Genomic DNA, 23,533 nt, shown 5'->3' with positions numbered 1-23,533 from the left:
GAACTTTTTCTGGCTGGCACCTGGCCGCAATCTCTGGAATTCGGCAACAGCAGGGTCCTGCAAGCATTCCTGGGTGCAGCCGTTATTCAGCCATTGCTTGGTGAGACCCTCCCACAGAGGGGCGGAACGGGTCGAAGCCGCAGTCCTTCAGAAGTAAGGGGCCGGGGAAAACAGCCGCATCTGAGACAAAACTCGGCAGAGTGGTACTGCCGGGGGCCTGGTCACAGAGGGTAAAAAAGCGGGGAGTGGACGAGAGCTGAAGACAGAGGACAGGTGCGCTATTGCTGATCCAGGAGGACAGACTGGGTGACTGGCTGGCGCCATTTTGACCACTCCCTCGCATGCTCATATGCACCTAGGAGCACCGCAACAATCCGCCCAGTAGGCTCGCAGCGCCATCTAGTGGAGAACAGAGCCATTACCCTGAGCCCCACCCAACTGGGCCAACCTCACTCTTCAAGAACACAAGTCTCACTGCGGGCTTAGTTTATAGGTTATAAAGTGCTACATACTCTGACTTCTAGGGGAAAACGAAGTAATTTCAGTCCTATTTCAATCTGTTAGCAGGTCCATCTGTTCAATTTTCTTTCTTTTTTTTTCTTTTGCTTTTTTCTCTTTTACACTACTTTTCTTTTTCATGACTACAGAATGAAAAAATTCCGTTTTATTTTCAATTTTTATTAAAACTATTTTTCATTAATTTTTCACTATATTTTTTACTTTTGTGTAATTTTTCAAATTCTTTCTTACTTCTATCATTGTATTTCAGTCTACTTCAGTGTATTCACCTTTTCAAATATTCAAATGATTTTTTTTCTTTCTTTTTCTCTTTCTGTTTTTTGTTTCTTTTTTTTGAATGCAGAAAAAGAAAAAATTCATTTTTACTTTCAATTTCTATTAAAATGTTTTTAATTTTTTACTATATTTTTTGCTTTTATGCAATTTTTTTCAAATTCTATTTTGCTTCCATCATTTTATTTTAGTCTACTACAGTGTATTCACTTTTTCAAATTCTCAAACGATTTCCTGTCCCCCCCCTCTTTTTTTCTCTAATCTGCCAAACAACTTTTAACACCCAGACCAAAACACACCTAGGATCTAGCATCATTTATTAGATTTTGTGTGTGTGTGTGTGTGCATGTATGTGTTTAATTTTTTAATTTTAATATTTTTTTAAATTTTAACGTTTTTTACTTCAATTTCTCTACCTCATTAATTCCTTTTCTTCCTTCAAAATGACAAAATGAAGGAATTCACCCCAAAAGAAAGAGCATGAAGAAACGACAGCTAGGGACTTAACCAGCACAGATACAAGCAAGATGTCTGAACCAGAATTTAGAATCACGATAATAAGAGTACTAGCTGGAGTCAAAAATAGATAAGAATCCCTTTCCGCAGAGATAAAAGAAGTAAAAACTAGTCAGGATGAAATAAAAAATGCTATAACTGAGCTGCAATCACAGATGGATGCTGCGGCAGCAAGCATGGATAAAGCAGAATAGAGAATCAGCAATATAAAGGACAAACTTATATAGAATAATGAAGCAGAAAAAAAGAGGGAGATTAAGACAAAAGAGCATGATTTAAGAATTATAGAAATCAGTGACCCATTAAAAAGGAATGACATCATAATCATAGGGGTCCCTGAAGAGGAAGAGAGAGAAATAGGAGTAGAAGAGTTACGTGAGCAAATCATAACAGAAAACTATCCTAACCTGGGGAAAGACACAGACATCAAAATCCAGGAAGCACTGAGGACCCCCATTAGATTCAGCAAAAACCGCCCATCAACAAGGCACATCATAGTCAAATTCACAAAATACTCAGGCAAGGAGAGGATCATGAAAGCAGCAAGGGAAAAAAAGTCCTTCACCTACAAGGGAAGACAGATCAGGTTTGCAGCAGACCTATCCGCAGAAACTTGGCAGGCCAGAAAGGAGTGGCAGGATATATTCAATGTGCTGAATCAAAAAAATAGGCAGCCAAGAATTCTTTATCCAGTAAGGCTGTCATTCAAAATAGAAAGAGAAATAAAAAGTTCCCCAGACAAACAACAATTAAAGGAGTTTGTGACCACTAAAGCAGCCCTGCAAGAAATTTTAAGGCAGACTCCCTGAGGGGAGAAAAGATGATGTATATATATATATATATATATATATATATATATATATATATACACATACCCCAAAAAAAACATAGATTAGAAAGGACAGACAACACCACCAGAAACTCCGACTCTACTAGCATCATAATGGCAATAAATTAATATATTTCAGTACTCTAAATGTTAATGGACTCAATGCTCCAATCAAAAGACTTAGGGTAACAGAATGGGTAAGAAAACAAGATCCATCTATATGCTGTTTACAGGAGACCCACTTTAGACCTAAAGACACTTTCAGATTGAAAATAAGGGGATGGAGAACCATCTATAATGCTAATAGTCAACAAAAGAGAGCCGGAGTAGCCATACTTGTGTCAGACAATCTAGACTTTAAAATAAAGACTGTATCAAGAGATGCAGAAGGACATTATGTCATAATCAAGGGGTCTATCACCAAGAAGACCTACAATTGTAAACATCTATGAACCAAATGTGGCATCACCCAAGTATATAAGTCAATTAATCACAAACATAAAGAAACTCATCAATAGTAATACCATAATAGTAGGAGACTTCAACACCCCACTCACAGCAATGGGCAAATCATCTAATAAAAAAATCAACAAGGAAACAATGGCTTTGAATGACACACTGGACCAGATGGACTTAACAGATATATTCAAACATTTCATCCTAAAGCAGCAGAACATACATTCTTCTCCAGTGCACATGGAATGTTCTCCAGAATAGACCATATATGGGGCAAAAATCAGCCCTAAGTAAGTACAAAATGACCGGGACATACCGTGCATATTTTCAGACCACAATGCTATGAAACTCAATCAACCACAAGAAAAAAATTTGGAAAGGTAACAAATACTTGGAGACTGAAAAACATCCTACTAAAGAATGAATGGGCTAACCAAGCAGTTAAAGAGGAAATTAAAAAGTATATGGAAGTCACTGAAAATGATAACACCACAACCCAAAACCTCTGGGACGCAGCAAAGGCGGTCATAAAACGAAAGTATATAACAATCCAGGCCTTCCTAAAGAAGGAAGAAAGATCTCAGGTACACAACCTAACCTTATGCCTTAAAGAGCTGGAAAAAGAACTGCAAATAAAACCCAAAAGCAGCAGAAGACAGGAAATTATAAAGATTCGAGCAAAAATTAATGCTATGGAGGGGCGCCTGGGTGGCTCAGTCGGTTGAGCGTCCGACTTCAGCTCAGGTCACGATCTCGCGGTCTGTGAGTTCGAGCCCCGCGTCGGGGTCTGGGCTGATGGCTCAGAGCCTGGAGCCTGCTTCTGATTCTGTGTCTCCCTCTCTCTCTGCCCCTCCCCCGTTCATGCTCTGTCTCTCTCTGTCTCAAAAATAAATAAACGTTAAAAAAAATTAAAAAAAAATTAATGCTATGGAAACCAAAAAACAAAACAAACAAACAAACAAAAAAAACCAGTAGAACAGACAGATCAAAGAAACCAGCAGCTGGTTCTTTTAAAGAATTAACAAAATTGATAAATCACTAGCCAGTTTGATCAAAGAGAAAAAGGAAAGGACCCAAATAAATAAAATCAAGAATGAAAGAGGAGAGATCACAAGCAACACAGCAGAAATATAAACAATAATAAGAGAATATTATGAGCCATTATATGCCACTAAAATGGACAATCTGGAAGAAATGGACAAAGTCCTAGAAACATATACACTACCAAACTGAAACAGGAAGAAAGAGAAAATTTGAACAGATCCATAACCAGTAAGGAAATCGAATTAGTAATCAAAAATCTCCCAAAAAACAAGAGTCCAGGGCCAGATGGCTTTCCAGGGGAATTCTACCAAACATTTAAGGAAGAGTTAACACCTATTCTCTTGAAACCATTCCAAAATATAGAAATGGAAAGAAAACTTCCAAACTCTTTCTATGAAGCCAGCATTACCTTGATTCCAAAAGCAGACAGAGACCCCACTAAAAATGAGAACTATAGACCAATTTCCCTGATGAACATGGATGCAAAAATCCTCAACAAGATATTAGCCAACTGGCTCCAACAATACATTAAAAAAGTTATTCACCATGACCAAGTGGGATTTATACCTGGGATGCAGGGCTGGTTCAATATCCACAAAACTATTAACGTGACTCATCACATCAATAAAAGAAAGGACAAGAACCATATGATCCTCTCAATAGATGCAGAGAAAGCATTTGACAAAATACAACATCCTTTCTTGATAAAAACCCTCAAGAAAGTAGGGATAGAAGGAGAATACCTCGAGAACATAAAAGCCATATATGAATGACACAACGCTAATATCATCCTCAATGGGGAAACACTGAGAGCTTTCCCCCTAAGGTCAGGAACAAGACAGGGATGTCCACTCTCACCACTGTTCTTCAACATAGTATTGGAAGTCTTAGCCTCTTCAATCAGACAACCCAAAGAAATAAAAGGCATCCAAATCGGCCAGGAGGAGGTCAAACTTTCACTCTTAGCAGATGACATGATACTCTATATGGAAAACCCAAGATTCCATCAAAAAACTGCTAGAATTGATTCATGAATTCAGCAAAGTTGCAGGATAGAAAATCAATGCACAGAAATCGGATGCATTCCTATACACCAACAATGAAGCGACAGAAAGAGAAATCAAGGAATCGATCCCATTTACAGTTGTACCAAAACCCATAAAATACCTAGGAATAAATCTAACCAAAGAGGTGAAAAATCTATGCGCTGAAAACTATAGAAAGCTTATGAAAGAAATTGAAGATACAAAAAAATGGACAAAGATTCCATGCTCCTGGATAGGAAGAACAAATATTGTTAAAATGTTGATACTACCCAAAGCAATCTACATATTCAATGCAATCCCTATCAACATAACACTTGCATTCTTCACAGAGCTAGAACAAACAATTCTGAAATTTGTATGGAACCGCAAAAGACCCCGAATAGCCAAAGCGATCTTGAAAAAGAAAACCAAAGCAGGAGGCATCATAATCCCAGACTTCAAGCTATACCACAAACCTGTAATCATCAAGACAGTATGGTACTGGCACAAGAACAGACACTCAAATCAGTGGAACAGAATAGAGAACCCAGAGATGGACCCACAAACATATGGCCAACTAATCTTTGACAAAGCAGGAAAGAATATCCAATGGAATAAAGACAGTCTCTTCAGCATTTGGTGCTGGGAAAACTGGACAGCGACATGCAGGAGAATGAGCCTGGACCACTTTTTTATACCATACAGAAAAATAACCTCAAAATGGATGAAATACCTCAATGTAAGACAGGAAGCCATCAAAATCCTCGAGGAGAGAGCAGGCAAAAAACCTCTTTGATCTTGGCCACAGCAACTTCTTACTCAACATGTCTTCAGAGGCAAGGGAAACAAAAGCCAAAATGAACTACTGGGACCTCATCAAAATAAAAAACTTGTGCACAGCTAAGGAAACATTCAGCAAATCTAAAAGGCAACCGACAGAATGGGAGACAATATTTGCAAATGACATATCAGATAAAGGGTTAGTATCCAAAATCTATAAAGAACTTATCAAACTCAACACCCAAAAACCAAATAATCCAGTGAAGAAATGGGCAAAAGACGTGAATAGACACTTATCCAATGAAGACATCCAGATGGCCAACTGACACATGCAAAAATGCTCAACATTACTTATCATCAGGGAAATACAAATCAAACCCACCATGAGATACCACTTTACACGTGTCAGAATAGCTAACATTAACAACTCAGGCAATAACATATGTTGGCGTGGATGTGGAGAAAGAGGATCTCTTTTGCATTGTTGGTGGGAATGCAAGCTGGTGTAGCCACTCTGGAAAACAGTATGGAGGTTCCTCAAAAAACTAAAAGTAGAACTACCCTATGACCCAGCAATTGCACTACTAGCCATTATCCACGGGATACAGGTGTGCTGTTTTGAAGGGACACATGCACCCCCATGTTTATAGCAGCACTATTAACAATAGCCACAGTATGGAAAGAGCCCAAATGTCCATAGATGGATGAATGGGTGAAGGAGATGTGGTATATGTAGACAATGGAATATTACTTGGCAATCAAAAAGAATGAAATCTTGCCATTTGCAACTACGGGGATGGAACTGGAGGGCATTATGCTAAGTGAAATAGAGAAAGACAAAAATCATATGACTTCACTCATATGAGGACTTTAAGAGACAAAACAGATGAACATAAGTTAAAAGAAACAAAAATAATATAAAAACAAGGAGGGGAACAAAACAGAAAAGATTCATAAATATGGAGAACAAACTGAGGGTTACTGGGAGGTTTGTGCATATGGAAAAAATGGGAAAGCACGCTCTAGAGAGAACACTGAAAATATTGCTGGACAGCTTTTGCCAAAGAGATTTAGTGTGTTATACTTGGAGTCAACCAAACATCTCAGCAGAAATCAAGAATGGAGACGTGGTGATCCAGAAAATTTCTGTGGAAGACCCACATGTCAAAAGCTTGAACCTCTCTGAATTGCATGGAAGATGGACAGGTTTTGAGAATTTTATAGCAAAAGAAATGTTGCCAGCTTGGGCTGAAAGAGACAGAGAAAGGATGAAATCAAGAAAGAATGACTCTGAAGGCAGAGCCACAGATGCAGAAGACTGAGCTAAGGCCTCATCTTGGGCTAAGAGGGCAAGGCTGTCATCACAACAGGACCAAAGGAGAGTCTGTTTGCACCTTCCCAGAAGGATCCAAAATCCTTCTGATTTGGGCTTTCCTGATAAATAGTGGAACAGGAAAATGTTCCTTAAGACATAAGGAGGAGGTCTAGAGGAAAATGACCCTGATTTGAGCTTATATTTTATTCCTGGTAATAGCAACATTATTTCTTCAAGAGCATTTAAACTGTTATTCAACCAAATACAACATATTTTCTTTAAAAATAAAAATAACATAAATATGCATTATTTACATTACTTAGAGAAATACAAAATAAACATTGAAGTATTACCAATTGTTATCAGAGTTTAATTTTCTTAGTTTCATTTTCTAGAATAAAATTATTTTATTTTGTAATGAGAAAAACATTTTTATTTATACGAATGTATTATATTTATATTATATTACATTATACTATATATCACATTATATTAATCAGTTTTGTGTGTGTGTGTGTGTGTGTGTCTGATCCATTAGAGTATTAGTGTGGAAAGTGCAATGACCTTATACAAAAATCCTGATTTCTGGATTTATTGCTGCCTCTTAATATTTGGACCTTGGACAAGCCACTTAACCTCTCCAAGGCTATTTCCTGCCCTACATACCTCACAAAGTAGGTGTAAGAATCAAATGAGATTATTTATGAAGGGTCTGTAATTCTCAGTATAAACGTCAGGAATAATTATTGCAAAAATAATTTTAACACAATTCCCAGATTCATATACATGAGTAATGTGCACTTTTTACTAGATATTTTAAAGTTTTTAAACTGTCATTTATCCTACAAAAGATATTTGTATTTTCTCATAATAAAGCATCACATTTCTATAGGATTTTGGAGAAATAACCAATAGATCATGGATGTTTATATTTAGGTGAAATGTCATGCCATCTATCTGTAACTAAGAGAATTTGAAAATTTATTTCAAATTAACAAATGTCATGTTTGGTGCAAAGATTGTAACTATTAAACGCTGACATTTTGAAGCAAATTATTTGCTCTTGATGCTATCTTTGGAATTTATTAACATTTGGAGAATTCGATTCTTATTATTTGTTATTATAATTTGTTTTGATTTGGTTTGGTTTCATTATAAAGAAACTTATCTGTAATTTACCTTTTTGGAAAGGAAATATTCCAGTCTCTATTGCATCAAATGAAAGCTTGAGCTTCAGTCCTGAAAGTAATTAATGTAAAATTTGGACTCCATTTTTCAAAAGCCCTCACAAGTCCTGAGCAATAACGGGAGGTGAGGGAGAGAGGCTGGATTCCTCTTTGAGACCCAAGTGCAAAACAGGACATACACCTACACTTTTATATCTCAGGAATTTATATTTTGTATGTGACTTCTTTCATAGTTTCCACATGAATTCAGGAAAAGAAAAAGGAAAGGATGTATAGCTGTAAAAGCTGAAAGCGCTAATTAATCTTTTATATAGTATAACACCAAAAAGAGTTCTACGAGAATACTAGAAGTTCCATAAATGCTTTCTGAATAAATTTTGTAATTAAGGAAATTAAAAGAAAACACTTGAAGGGAAGGTATAAAGTACAAATCAAGCTAAAATTTATCTTAAATTCTTATTTATTAACTTCTGGCAGGACACATTTTATATCAACGAGACAATATGATGGTGTGTGGTTTATACAAGAATTTTGGTTTGATGTTTGTCTAGCTGCAAATAAGTGGGAAAAATAAAGTTATTATAGTATTTTTAATATTTCATCTATGGCCAACCATCATATCTATGCCTGAATAAAAATGAGTGACAAAATTTTACAAACAATTGATAGTACAGTCTTTGAGTACTAATGTGGATTACCTGTCTGTAAGTAATCTAGACTATTTGATCATATATTCAAGATAGTGTGGAGTGCCTGGGTGGCTCAGTCGGTTGTGCATCCAACTTCGGCTCAGGTCATGATCTTGTGGTTTGTGAGTTCGAGCCCCACGTCGGGCTCTGTGCTGATAGCTTGGAGCCTGGACCCTGCTTCAGATTCTGTCTCCCCCTCTCTCTGCCCCTCCCCCGCTTGTGCTCAGTCTCTGACTCTCAAAAATGGATAAATGTGAAAGAAAAATTAAGATAGTATACTGAGCTCTGACGTGTATTTGTAGAAAAGTTATTTTGGAAATATGTGGCCATTGTTATCAGAGTAACATTAAGTCATAGAGTGATTTGTTCTTTCCCTATGTGTGTTATTCTACCCATGCTTTATTATTATTTCATATATATAGCATATATTTGCCCTATTAATATCAATGAATTTACATGATTCTTATATTTGATTCTATTACCAATTAAATATTGGAGTCCATAAAATTAATAACAGATTGAAGTTACCCCCTTAAAAAGAAAAAAATTACATGTAGTCTTTACAAATTTTCATAGACTATAATAACATGTTTACTCTAAGACAGCCAATTTACCTCATAATTTGTTATTTTTAAATTATTATTACTGCCATGGCGGCCAGGTGCCACAGTCATCTTATGCACACCTACACTGCATTCCTAGCAGCCACTGATGTTAATTTAAGTAATCATGAGTAACTGCAAGCCACAAATTAACTCTCCCAGTTACCACCACATACCAGGAGAAGGTTTTATGTGTGCTCTTCACATAGGCACAATCCAATCTCAGGATCCCATTTTGAGCGTCTGTCACAATAAGTGCATTGATAAGGTTCCTGGCTGACCTTGAAAGAGGAGGAGTCTGTCTTCTAGTTAATATTTATGTTTCATTTTTTCAGTCCTAAACATAGGCAATAACAGAGGCTTTACCTGGGAGGCCTTCTGGGGAAGAGCTGCTCGTCCCACTTAGACTTGGTGCACGGCCAGTGAATGCACTATGGTCTAAGAGGGAGAAGTTGAGTCAGGACTCAAGGCATTTCAAGTCTCATGGCTGGCATATTTTTCTACCAAGGAGAAGTGTTCACTCCTTCATGTGTCAGTGGAATATTTTGCAATCTCAATTCAAGGGTCATATTTATCTATCTATCTATCTATCTATTTATTTATAAACTTTAAATTTATTTTTGAGAGAGAAAGCATAAGAGGGAAAGGGTCAGAAAGAAAGGGAACAGAGGATCTAAAGCAGGCTCCATGCTGATATCAGTGAGCTCAATGTAGGGCTTGGGGCTTAAACTCAGGAACCACAAGATAGCATATCTGAGCTGAAGTCAGATGCTCAACATACTGAGCCACCCAGGTGCCCAAGGGGTCACCTTCATTTAAAAGTCTCTCCCAATCCATGTGCTATCCCCACCTCCCATGGAAACAATGACTTCTGCTTATATTTATCAGAGTTTAAACATGGCAACCACAGCCATTATATATATTGCAAGCAGGAAGAGAGTTCATACAATGAATGGGCTATCTATACATGATTGCAAAGGCTAAAACTAAGAGGATCACCAAGACGTCTATTAGCTATTGAGCTCACAGTTGACTTTCAGCAAGTTTCAGGAACTACTACAGAAAACTGCTGTTGTTGGTCATGGTTGCCTCACCAACAGAGGAAGGGGGTTCACAGAGTACATATATAGGTCACAACAATATTTCTGCCAAAGCCCATACGCCTGCCACCAAATGTTGGTGGAGTACGGGTGAAGCTTGTGCTCTTTGCTGGTCAGTGGCACATGGTGAGCTGGCATCTGGCTAGAGGAAACAAGATGAAGGTGCTGGAAGCTTCTATTGAAGTTGATGTCCTTTGAGGGTGCCTGGGTAGCTCACTTGGCTAAACGTCTGACTCTTGATTTCAGCGCAGGTCATGATCTCATGGGTTCATGAGAGCAAGCTCCACATTAGGATCTGTGCAACAGTGTAGAGTCTGCTTGGGATTCTCTCTCTCAGTCTCTCTCTGCCCCTTACCTGTTCGTGCTTTATCTCTCTCTCTCTTAAATAAACTTAAGAAAAAAAAAGACATCCATGTACTTTGAGGATATGTTTATTCATATTATTCCCGCATGCTAAGGAACTTTAACATCTTTTTCAACTTAGTTGTTCAGATAATTTTTTATTAATGTAAATTAAATAATTGTGTAATGCTTTGTTTGATTCACCCTTGCTGGTCATAGTTGTATCTATCATCCATCCCTCTACGTGTGCTGAATATACAAACAAAATAATTATGTGCCCTTGAAATCAACTTTTAATCTCTGCCCCTCCAAGGGAAAAAAAAAAAAAACAAGCAAAGAAATGCTGATTCTATTAGGTTTCCTTTCATAGAGTGTAATTCTGTGATGTTATCAAAACCTACTATATTCTACTGAGTAGTCTGGCCCACATTCTGTATTCAGAGGAATCACTGCCGATTTTAACATTGTGGCTTCAAGAACTAATGGCAGCATCTTGAAATTCATCTATTTTGAAACTTCAACAAATATGCCAGAATTAAATTTAAAAAAAGGAGAAACTGATACAAGCAGCATTGCATTTTTTTAAAAAGTAAAATATAGTTATAATTTGAACCTGGCTAAAGATCTAAAGCTTGCTCTGGCAAAATGATAAACAATTTTTTATTGGTTCCAACCATTTACATTAAAATGAAATAAAATACAATCCTGGCTTATGGTAAGCTAATATATTTTGTTTTATAATATGTAGTATTATAAATCTTTAAAACCATGTAACATCAAAATTTTAATGTAGACATTTTATTTTATACACTTTTAAATTTGCTAATACTATGATTGAAATATCTGGACCTGGTTAAATCTACTTTTCTATTCGTTATGCTACTTAATTTTACCATCAGATAAAAACTGAAATGTTTTTTTTTTTCTTATTGGCATAATAATTAAGTTATCTTTCCTTAAAAACTACAATGCATTCACCTTATATTATTTAATAACTCAGTGACCTTGCAAATCTCCTCTTTAAAAGAGATATATTTTTACTTATGCTTTGTGAAAATGGATATTCTTCATTAGTAAAATTAATCACAAAAGTGCACTAATGCAATAACAAACTTGACCTGATTTTTTGAAATATGGGATACTTCTGGGTAAATGTCCCAAGAAATGTGAGTCAGTTGAACACGCTCACCTTCTTGGCAAGCATTTTAATAATACAATTTTCTCCTTTGCTCCATTCAAAGCTCTACTTCTCTTGCTATTAAATTATACTTTTGGCTCATTGAAGTGTTTATGAATCAGCATTACTTTAAGTCAATCTGTCTCCACTAGCATTAGTTTTAAATATAGAATTTCAGTGAATAGAAAAATAATAGTTGAATGTGAATCAAAAGTTACAAATATAAATTATTAATCCTATCTCTTTTACAGTCTTTGGTTTTTCCTCTTGAGTCCTTGATAGTTTCAAGAGTGATAAAATAGCCGTATTTCTAAGTGTACTAGTGTAGGAAAAATGCTACACTTATTTAAGATTTCTAAATATCTAATGGATAAGGATAGTGTAAGTAATCCTTGGTTTTTGTTCACCTGAAAACAGAGTGCATATTTCTTAAAGAAAAATAATCTTAAATACATTTTTTGAGAGTACACTTTAAATAAAACTGGAGATTTATACATGTTAATAAAATAATTGCATATATATCCAAATTATATGTTTTTAATTCTCAGATTATTGATTTTTTACCAGAATTGTATATAGAGAGACTTTTCTTTCAAATTAAACTCAGTTTTAGGACAGTAATAGCAGTTATAATTTTTACTAGTCCTATCATAGAATATTGATGAGCTACGGTCAAATTTCAATTAAAAACTTATCTTCTTAAACTCCCCACCTGCTATTGGCTTTTCTCTTACTTTATTTTAATTAATTAGTTTGTTGTAATTTGCATTATAAGTGTACCAAAAACTGAAGTTACCCTTTATTCTACCTACTTGCAACAGGATTTATTTTAAAATGTTTTGAGATTTATTATAATAGATGCTAACACAATGAAACATTATTTTTATAATAATTACATCAGTTCAATTATTTCCAGGTTAATTTTTTGAAGCTCTCTTGTATGTATTACATTAGGATAGCACACTCAAAATTACATCCGTGAACTGCCTGAATATAATATGCTATCTCATTTCAAGTCTTAGTGTCAAGAATGAGTTTATCAAAGAGAAAACTGGCAGTGAGGATGACGAATCATATTTGTCATTAACTTTATTATTTTTCGTTCTACTTACCTTCATTTTCTTCCATACCTTTCCTTAAATTCTCTTTGAAATTTTGTTTTGGTATCACAAAACTGTAAGCTTTTATTTGTTATAGTCTTAATTAAATGTGCTAATATATTTTATCAATATTCATTCTCATCATTGTTTCTTACATACTACCTTTTTCCAGGGGTTTATTTTTGTTCTTACTGAATATCCTTTAATAAAATTGTAATGAAGTCCTCTATAGACTAAATTATGCTATTAGTTTTATGTCTACATGTGTATTTATTTTTCTCTTACCTATGAACTATAGTTTAATTGGTAATAAAGCTTTAAAGAGAAAGTAATATTTGCTCAGCAAATCTAATATTTTGCTGAAATATATTTTTGGTCATGAGATATTCACTGTCAGTTTAATTGCTCTTCCATGATAGGTAGTATATTGAGTCCTTTGTTAGCTTTTAAGATATTTCTTTGTGGACTGCTGTTTGATTCCAAGTCTAAATATAAAATTGTTTTTATTTTTCCTATTCCGTATTTATTTGCCTTTTCAATCTGAGAATTTACTACTTTTTCTTTAGGCATATGTTCAACTTGATTTTGCCTTTCAAATTTGGTCTTTAATCCATTTGGCATTGATATCATTATATGCCGTGATGTAACTAATTTTAGGCTTTTTCATTTGTTTCTTTTTCCAAATTGACACCAACTGTTTCCTATACTTTGGTGAAGACCCAACTCTCACTGTTCTGCAATACCAGGTCTGTCATAATTAAGGTTTTATAGATGTATAGGTCTATTTCTGTGCTTTCTTCTGTTTCATTTGTCAATCCATTTGTTGTCAATTCCACCCTGCCAATTATTAAAGCTGTAATTTTGATATTGTAATTCTCTTCAGCCTGTGTTCCCTCTTAAATCATTTCTTGGATATTCTTATCCATTTGCTCTTTTTAAAAGATAATATCATTCTGTCATTTTTCAGAGAGACTGTCAGAATTTTTATGAGACTTACATTGCATTTGTTGATTACTTTTAAGAGAATTAGTGGCTTTTTTGTGTGTGTGGTGAATTTTCCTGTGATCTTCTCCCTTAAAACATTTTAGTCAAATTTTATTCTCCACTTACTGTTCTGCTTTCCTTCTCCAAAATACCTCTGTTTAGATCTATCTATTATGTTCTTTTTTTTTTAATTTTTTTTTCAACGTTTATTTATTTTTGGGACAGAGAGAGACAGAGCATGAACGGGGGAGGGGCAGAGAGAGAGGGAGACACAGAATCCGTAACAGGCTCCAGGCTCTGAGCCATCAGCCCAGAGCCCGTCGCGGGGCTTGAACTCCCGGACCGCGAGATCGTGACCTGGCTGAAGTCGGGCGCTTAACCGACTGCGCCACCCAGGCGCCCCTATTATGTTCTTTACAATTGTTATCTTCTCTTGTTTTTCTTCTCTCTCTCCATTTACCCTGTACTATGGAAGTATTTCTCAAGTTTTTCTTTCATATAACTGTGGGATCTTTAGCAATAACAATTTAGCATTTTACTTCTTGAAGATCTATTCAGAACTTGGTGGTTGAAAAGAAAGAAATTATGCAGTTTTCCATGTTTCTGCTCATGCAGCACTATATCTATTCTTAGATCTGTGAATTATGGCAGGTTCGGTGCTTACCAATCACCATTGTGTGACAGGTATTCCAACCCGCAAAACTTTGCTTTACTGATATATAGATTTCTCCAACTTTTTGATCCCTCTTCAATCTTTTCTTCTCTGGATTATGGTAAAAACTACAATTGTGTCTATGGATTGCTATTATGACTTTAATGCTTTGGTTCCTATTATAGCGTCTCACTTTGTAGGGATGATGCCTTTTGAGATGCAGTGTCTTATTCTACCCCCCTCTGTATTTTTCTCTTTTTACTTAATCATTTAACATTTTTGATGGAAGCAAACCATAAGAGACTCTTAACAATAGAGAACAAACTGAGGTTGTTGGAGGGAGTGGGTGGGGGATGGGCTAAATGGGGGATGGGTATTAGGAGGGCATTTGTGTTGAGCATTAGGTGTTACATGTCAGTGATGAATCACTAAATTCTACTCCTGAATCAAACATTACACTCTAATTTAACTAACTAAGATTTAAATAAAAATTATAAAACAAAGAAATGCTTGATGGAAAAAACAGACTGATCATTAAAAAAGTACTTATTGTGGGGTGCCTGCATGGCTCAGTTGTTTGAGTGTCTGACTCTTGAATTCAGTTCAGGTCATGATCCCAGAGTTGTTGGATCAAGCCCTGATTTGGGATCCATGCTGAGCATGGGGGCTGCTGAAGATTCTCTCTCTCTCCCTTTGCTCCTCTCCCCTACTCACTCTCTCTCTCTAAAAAGATAAAATAAGATAAGAAATTACAAAAATATATTTATTGTATTTCTGTTATATATCAAGCACTGCACAAGACTCTGGAGATAGGCTGACAATCAAAAGTAGATCTTCCTCTTGCTCTTAAAGGAGCACAAACACTGTAAGAGAGAAAGAGGGTAAGATAGAGGTAGTTGCCTTGACAGATAGGAAATTAAAACTTAGAGAAGCAGTCTGAAGGAAACAGCATTTTAACAAGGGATTAATTATTTGAGAGGGAAAATGTCTTCTCTGAAAAAGTGATATTTAACCTGTGCAATGCTAGTTATTTATTTATTTATTTATTTATTTATTTATTTTTGAAATAAGCTCTATGTCCAACATGGGGCTTGAACTCATGACCCCAAGATCAAGAGTTGCATGCTGTCTAAACTAAGCCAGCCAGCCCCCCCGCCCCTAACCTGCACAATGCTTTTAAAGACAAACTGAATGTGATGATTTTTCTGGTTAATAAGCCCTTGATTTTCTCAGTCAGAGGAAAGACTTTTGCACTACAAAGTTCATCTTCATAACTATAATAAGTTTGTAAAAATTCCTCCCAGTATCTGACAATACTCTGTATGGAATTTTAAGTTTTTAAGGTTGTGAGTTTTCATCTTGTTCTGTGTTTCCATAGATATTTTAACAGGAAGTTTGGAAAGATTGCCCAAGGGCTCCTTGTTTATGCCATTTAAATCCAGAAATCCTGAATTATTTATTAAGAAAAGAAGAAAATATTCAGTATGACTGCATACCTAAACTGTGTTGTTAATGTGAGTTTAGAACTTTGACATTTGACTATCTATGTCTGAATCATGGATGCATTTACAATCATGTCCTAAAGAGAATCATGATCTTTACCCAATTTGGAACCTCGTTCAGTGTTTGTTTTTTGAAATACTACTACTACTACTATTACTACTACTACTGATTACAGTAATTGTGATGTTATTGGTAATAAATCTGGCTAATATTTCTTATTTACTATGAAACAGGCACTATGTTTTTTACTTTACTTACATAATTAATCCACTGTATACACTCTGCTATAGCAGACACAAGATTTAAACTGGTATTCATGTTTTGAATCTGTGGTCCTTGGTATGTTTCATTGCTTTTTTATAGTGAGGGAGCTCATTCATGTGTAAATTACACCACATTTAATTAGTATCTATATCACTAGTATATATTCAGTGACTTCCCCAGACAGGCAACGTGCATATCACATAGTCTGTTTCAAAACTGCCCACCTAGAAATTCCTTTTTCTTAGTGTGGAATATTTTAATTATGGAAGTTTGGGGAAAGTAGATGGAGAAGAAGAATCATTGTTAGTGGTGGGACCGACAGTTGCAAAAGTCTGCAATGAATACAGGGAAGGCAAAAGATGAGAAAAGAATAAATAATGGTTCGCAGTGAGAAGCTAGTTGATACCGTTTCATATATTCCTCATACCATTTAGAACTAGAGCTGGATTGTTGGACAAAGCCAATGTTTTCTCAAACGGTCATTATTGTCAGTTTGTACATTGTATGTAGAAATATGTCTATATTTACATGTATATGTTGTGTGTGTGTGTGTGTGTGTGTGTGTGCGCGCACACGCACACTTTGGGTGTTTTTCGTCCTTGGACTTGCCTCTTTAGGGAAGAAAATTATTTCTTTTCAATTTGCTGGTGCTGTCATATTTTCCTAATGTGACCAGTGGAATTCATCTACACCTGGAAAATCTAATGCCTGTTCCAGACTTGGCCAATAGTTGTGTCAAAAGTAAATAATAAGTTGCTATCCCCAGACAAGCTCCACCACATTATTTGCAGCTGCCCCAAATTCCTGTTGAATAAAATGATTGCTATGGAATAATGTATTGCATGTCCAGGTGAAGGTATCTGTCTGAAAAGCGGACAAAATGTGGTGCTTATGATATAAAATAGAAAGAATACTCAAAAAGGATAGGTAATTTTGTATCTGTTTTGTTCATTAGTGTATTTTTTAGAAACCCAAACATTGCCTGGCCTCCAGTAAGTAGGTTCTCAATAAATAGTGATCGGCTAAATATTTAAAAATACATAAATATTTAAGCAACAAAATAAAAGTGATAAGAAAGAAATGAGATAAATTTTCCAACTCAGCCTGCGGCATGAAAAAGTTGAGTGAAAATTTAAAAGTCCAATGAAAACACCAAATGGACTGCATTCCTGAACACCACTGGGAAATCGGGCTAGGTGTCCAGAAACAGGTAGGAATGACTTCTTAAGTTGTACCCCTGTCTGACATGGAATTATTTTGGTGGTTTAAGCTATAAAACCCTGTATATTGAGGAGAAGTGAGAGTTATAGACATTTAATGCACTGATTCAAGTTTTCACCTTTATTTTAATCAAATGCAGGAGGATATTAAAATTTCATCCTAAGTTTTTCCCATCAAAACATGCAAATTACCCTTTCAGGTCTTTAACTACACTGAGATATAAGACCTAACAGGTTATGAAATGAAACATAATTATGGGCCAAGGACATTTTTCTTTCAAAACCTTTATAATATAAAACTTTAAAATGCTTTATGACTCTTCTATATAAGTAGCAACTAAACTTTTAAAAAGTAAGGTCCTTTTTGCAAATTATTGTGAAATTTCCAACTTGATAAAAGTAAAGACAGAACCCTTTATATTCAAAAATCATTATTCACATAAACCACTTAATCTCTTTTGCATCATCTTATTTCCGTCAGTCCATTTTTATTTCAGAATAAGTTTGATATTACTACTCTACATGAATTGATAAATACAGATGGCTGGATGCATGATGGATGGAGATAGATAGATAGATAGATAGCTATAGAAAGTTAATTTATGATGTTTCTTAATATGAAATAAGGATATTCACTTTCATTATTGTTATGGGTTTTCTATGTTTATGTCCCTAAGTTCCTGATGTTTTCTTAGTTGGCCTAAGGCATCATGTGCTGGTTTGGATAGGGTAAAAAGGAGGTGAGAAGGGATATAGAATTCAACATGCAGAAATACAGAACACAGGTAATATTCAGCTTCCTACATGTATAATGAGATAATATTTTTTAGCTACTCCCACTCTTCTTTTTCTTAAAATTATATTGTGGTAAGAACAATTAACATGAGATCTATATTCTTAGTAAATATTTAAGTGTAAAATACATTATTGTTGACTAGGTCTAATGAACTGCAGTCTCTAGCTGTACATTTTAGTTGGCGGAAATTTTATGCCCTTTGACTGGTAACTCCATTTTTCTCCCTCCCCTCAGCCCTTGGAAACCATCCTTCCACTCTTTGAGTCTATGAATTTAACTATTTTAGATACCTCATATGAGTAGAATCATGCAGTATTTGTCTCCTTATTACCCTTAGTGTAGTGTTTTCAAGATTCACCCATACTGTGACATATTGCAGCATGTCTTTATTTTTCAGGTAAAATAGTATCCCTGGCTGTGTGTGCATGTGTGTGCGCGCGTGTGTATAGTTATGGCTTTCTGTGCTGTCTCACCCCAAATTCTCCAAATCTTGAAACAGAGTCACAAGAACCTATCCAGAAAGCAAAATTATATTGGGAAAATACCTTCAGTTTAGCTTTCTTGTTCTACTTCAAACTTCAGGTTATGTGAATGCTGAGTTGAGAGTTAGTGAGCATTTCTGGAAGTGCAGTGGAAGGACTGGATGATTCCACAGCAAGGGCTGGTTGTAGACAAATGGGCCAGGAAGCTGGACAGTAAACAAAACACTCACTCTAATGTTTATAACTGTCAGCAGTCATGGTTAGACGAAAATAATCCAGGAAACACTCTTGGCACTTGACTGTGATAAAAAAAAATATGGAAACATAATTTGTACCATTTGTAGACTGCAGTCAACAACGCTGACAGGGTAAACAATGCTCCTGTAAGTGTGAGAAACTGGCTTCAGTATCAGCTGTACCATCAGGGGGTCAGAGGCAGTTCTTCCTTGGAAAGAACTGAAAGAATGAGGATTATAAGTGAGAAATTGAGAACTTTCATTTAAATCAAAGCCTGGAATTTTATAAAAGGATTGATTAATTATTAAATTGGGATAAGTGTAAAATAGAGTGACAAAAAAATGTTTCCCCTAACAAAAGATAGATGTACTGATGGAGATCATATCAGCTATAGGAAACAAACAAAAACAAAAACAAAACAACACAACAACAACAAAAACACCTCTGCAGAGTTTTAATATGAATTAAATTGTATTACGTTACAGACATATTAAGAAAAAAATTGTAGGGGCGCCTGGGTGGCTCAGTTGGCTAGGCGTCTGACTTCGGCTCAGGTCATGATCTCACAGTTCGTGGGTTTGAGCCCCGCCTCAGGTTCTGTGCTGACTGCTTGCTCAGAGCCTGGAGCCTGCTTCAGATTCTGTCTCCTTCTCTCTCTGCCCTTCCCTTGCTCACCTTTGTCTCACTCTATGTCTCAAAAAAAAAATGTAAAAAAAAAATTTTTAATAAATAAAAATTAAAAAAAGAAAAAAATTGTAAAAAATCATATATTTTTGATAAATGTAATCTAACTGATTAATCCAAATATGTGTGATATTTGGTTGGAGTCAATAATATCAGTTGTCAAATAAAAACAAAAAACAAAACAAAAATAACGAATCCACACCTATGTAAAGAGGGACTTTGCTCAAAAAAACTATTGTAATAGAGAGAATTCTTGGACCATAAGATTGGCAAAGTCTCGAAATCAAACAGAAAAAAAAAACTTTCTCTTCTTTCTTTTTTTTTAAGTTTATTTATTTTGAGAGACACAGAGGCAGCACAAATAGGGGAGGGGAAGACAGAGGGAGAGAGAGAGAATCCCAAGCAGGCTTCATACTGTCCGTGCAAAGCCCCATGTAGGGTTCGAAATCATGAACTGCAAGATCATGACCTGACACAAAACCAAGAATCCATCACTCAACCGAGTGAGCTACGCAGGCACCCCAAGACTTTATTTTCATAAGGAGAGATAAACAGGGCTGGAAAACTTTGTACAGAAGGGAGGCAAGAGAATGTGATTAGGCAGATGGTCTGAGAGTGGCAATTTTAGAAGAATTTTGGTCACCTGATTCTTATAATGAACCATTAAAAGAGTAAATTCTGTGCCTCAATAGTCACTTAGGTATAAGCCAAAGTTCAGGGACATATGGGGAGAATGGCAGTCTAACTATTGTTTGATCAAGCAAGTCAATGAGTAAGTAATGGGCAATGTGAACACTCGATCACAATATGAACTCATATCAGTATAGATAAGGATAGATGATAGATCAATAGATAGACTGATAAATCAATAGATTATAAATAGATTGATGGATAGATGATAGATAGATAATAGATTAGATGGATGGAAGTATGGGCATATATGTGTAAATAACTGTATGTATATTTTCTAACTCTGCCAATTCAGAAGGCAGAAGTGAAGAGCATTCTAATTAATAAATATAAAAGGAATCATGTAAATATAAATATCACCGTTAGGTAAAAAACAGAGTAATAATTGATGTACACTCAATAGGTACTAAAATTTGAGGGAATATAGATGATGAGAAATAGGACATTTGCATAGTCTCAAATTACATAACACAAGTTAATTATTCATCATAATGTATCAAATGATAGCTTTACTGGGAAGAAACTTGACATATACCTCCCTAACCAAATTTGGACAGAATACTCATTCTTCATTCTGTTTCATGTGTAAGCCTTCTATTTCATAAAATCCTAGTGATAAATTTCGACTTTTATTCACCATTCAGATTTACTTATAAAAGTTTTAGTTTCCATATTTATCTTAAGTATTTTCTTAACATTTTCTCATTGTATTGTTTTTTTGTCTACTCGTAATAACATTTTAAATGAGTGCACAATTTAATAATTTTATTAGGTAGTGTGTGATTTATTAGATATTCATAGTACTTTCTCAGAGGTAGCCATCTGACCAAATGCCACTGAATTTTCATGACAATGGCAAAATATGTGAAAACACTGCTGTACTGGCTGTTGTTGAAGACAGTTGGTAGCTGCATAAGAATGGGTGCCAGCAGCTTGTCTTTCAGATAGTGTTAAATTTGTATGATTAACGATGCTAAACAAAAAGATGGAAATATTATCTTTCAGTTATCAAGGAAGATTTAAAAATTGGGGCAATTCTATCTATCATAGAAATACAGGACAAAGAGAAAATGTAGTACTTAAATAATTGCAACTATGCATTTTTAGATTTTTATGGATATGGTGATATACATAATGCAGGAAACATCTCAAAATGTTCAAACACATTTTGAAATCCAATTTGATTGTTTGAGATTAATTAGCTAATACTATGAGTGAATTTGATAGGATGTTAAAAAATGTAATTTATTTTCTCCTTTACATTTGGAAGAAACATAACTTTCTCTATTAGTCAGTTGCTATAGTTTCTAGAAATGAAAATCTGTGCCCAGTGCATTTTTTTTGTTTGGTTTTTGTTTTGTTTTGTTCTTGTTTTTGTTTTGTTTTGTTTTGTTTTTTGTTTTTTTATCATCTTGCCTTTTGGCTCCGGACAATATTGTTTTTTCTTTGAGAGTAGGCAAGTTTTTTTTCATTTGGCAAAATTAATGTCTTCCAAAATTATTTCATAAATTATTAGAAAGGTCCAATGGAAAAAAAGTAATGATAAATTGTTTTCTATAAAGAAAAATAGACTATAAAACTTCTGGAGTATTTGTCCTTCTTTGTAGTATATTCTGAGGTGGGTAAAAGTAGATATTCAGGGTAAATCTAACCCAGGAAGAATCCTAATGATAGTAGAGGGATATCTTGGGTATTTACTGAACATAACAAACTTTTTCCCAAAAAGATTCAAAGGAAGTCTCCCAAGGGCCCTAGCAATGTTCCTTGTGGAAACACACATATAGAGAGAAAAATAAGCAATTTTTTCTTGTGTGTACATGTAACTTTCTAGTCTTTCTCAGCACACACATCTTATAAAAGTTTTTTGGTAATCATGAGAAAAAATAGAAATTAAAATGCACACATTAGTTTTATCAGTCAGGATCATGTAGCTTGAAGTAAGAAAACCTTAAATCAAAACATGCTTTTCCCTCTAAACACCTTTAAGTTATTGACAAGATTACATAACTGATTCAAGGCTAGTTTCCTCTTCTATCTTCCATCTGCCTCTCTTCATCTTGAAATATTGATATGAATATTCAAGATCCTTGAGGCACTTCACAAACTGTCCTTACCATGGTCTCATCCCAAGGATGTCCTGCTTCTTTAAATCATCTAAACTTCTGAGTTTTTTTTATACCTTATTATATTTAAGAAATTATTTGATTACACATGACTATTTGATTATAAGGTACTTTTTTTTCCTATTTAAACATCAACCTACAATGTGAAATACATTGTCATTGGTATGGCAACATTGGACGATCATAATTTCTTGGCAGCAGAGCAATGCCTCTGTGTGATTCATCTCAATGAAAGAACACTGTCCAAGGGCAGTGGCATTACTGTCCTCATGACCTCATAAGGGGTTGTTGAAGTCTTCCTCTAATAAATAAGGAAAGCACTACTAAAAGTTTAAGGGGGAAATAATATTCCTTTCCTGAGAACTTGAATTTCAAGTGGCAAAAAGGTAATCCTCAAGTCTCTTCTATTGAAGATAAGGCAGGTGAGATAAATGCCTAGAATAACATTCTAAACCTGATATGACTCAGGGTGCCTTCCTTGTCCAAAGCTCACATTGAAAGAATAACAGCAGACAGCTTTCTAAGAAATGACCATAGTCAATCAAGCCATGATGCTAAGCCAAAAGACATTTCTGTAGAGACAGACCTATAGTCTATGGAGTAGCCTCATAAGATTATTATGTTAATTGAACACAGACAGATGCTCTCAGATCCCCTCTACTGGGGAATTTAGTGACAGATAAAGAAGTTAAGAATAATGGCAAAAAGAATGAGAGAGCCTGAAGCACAATCTATTAGGCAATAAAATCAATGAGTAAACAGGAACCATAATTTAGAGTAGAAAGGAGGTAGCAAGATTGAAAGAGAAGGAGAGAAACCGGAAAAAGAAGCCATTGGTACCTCAGAGGGAAAGAAGGATTGGAAGTCATTGTGTCCTGAATGATTTTCTAGGTCTTCTTAAGACAGCTCTTTTTCATGTCCTCAGGAATTTGTCCTCACACAAA

This window comes from Prionailurus viverrinus, chromosome F1 (genome assembly GCF_022837055.1).
Source record: "Prionailurus viverrinus isolate Anna chromosome F1, UM_Priviv_1.0, whole genome shotgun sequence".
In the NCBI taxonomy this organism is placed as follows: Eukaryota; Metazoa; Chordata; class Mammalia; order Carnivora; family Felidae; genus Prionailurus; species Prionailurus viverrinus.
This window is presented reverse-complemented; position numbering follows the sequence as displayed.